Here is a 1,198-nt window from a genome sequence, read left to right as displayed (position 1 = left end):
ATTAGTTTTCAAATTTGAAAACACTTTTTTTGTTTTCTTTGTTGCTTTATTTATTTTATTTTGTTTCTACTTACAACAAAATACTTATTGTTTCTATTTTTTTCCAGTTTTTTTGTTTTGTTTTCTGCATTATTTATTTTCTTTTATTTTTTGCTTTATTTTTTTATTCTTTTTGCTTTTAGTTTTAGAAAAATTATAAACTTTCTGTTAGTGCCATTTTATTTTGTGATTAACTCTACTATAAAAATAGTTTTTTTCCTGTTTTTTTTGATTTGTTTTTTGCATTATTTATTTTCTTTTGTTTTTTGCTTTAATTTTTAATTCTGTTTGCTTTTAGGTTAGCAAAATTATAAACTTTCTGTTAGTGCCATTAGTTTTAGAAAAAATATAAACTTTCCGTTAGTGCCATTAGTTTTCAAATTTGAATAGTTAAAATTTGAATTCTTTGAAAATTGTTTGAATCACAAGTTTGTGATTAACTAACTAAAAAATGAGAATAGATGCGCTTATAGAGAAAATTCAACCTAAATTCATAGTAAATTTCTATGAATTTCAGAGAAATTCACTATGAATTCACATTAAACTTTTCTCTATTAGGGCATCTATTTTCACTTTGAGAGGAGCTCAACAAGGTAGAGAGGGAAGGGCTTATAAACCGGTGTGAGCCCCCTTCGGTTGGCGAGGTGGGACTAAACTCTGCCCGCAACGAGGACCAACCCTTTAGTCCCGGTTTGTGGCACAAACCGGGACTAATGGTCATGGGCCAGGGGCGAGGAGCAAAATTATAAACTTTCTGTTTGTGCCATTAGTTTTAGAAAGTTGAAAGTTGAAAGTTGGCATGGGCCAGGGACTAATGGTCATGGTATTACGAGGGTCGAACCATAAGACATGAAAGCATTTCAAATGAACTCTGAAAAAGTTGAAAGTTGGCATGTTATCATAATTTCACCCACATAGCATGTGCATGTACAAAACGGACAATGGTAGCATGTTCATGTGTGGCAAAGTTGGCATGGTATCATCATACTAGTTGCGGGAGAAAGTCTTCACTTTTTCTTCGCTTGTGTCATTTGCTTACTGCGCCATAACCATAGTTAATCTTCATTGTTTATCAGGATGCTTGGGTCAGCCTTGACATTGAAGGGAGGAATTTCATGAAACTTTTCATAATCTTCAGACATGTCTGTCTTGCCGTCCA

The sequence above is a fragment of the Triticum aestivum genome, chromosome 5A (genome assembly GCF_018294505.1).
Source record: "Triticum aestivum cultivar Chinese Spring chromosome 5A, IWGSC CS RefSeq v2.1, whole genome shotgun sequence".
Taxonomy (NCBI): Eukaryota; Viridiplantae; Streptophyta; class Magnoliopsida; order Poales; family Poaceae; genus Triticum; species Triticum aestivum.
The sequence above is the reverse complement of the archived record's forward strand: the minus strand, read 5'-3'. Positions refer to the sequence as shown.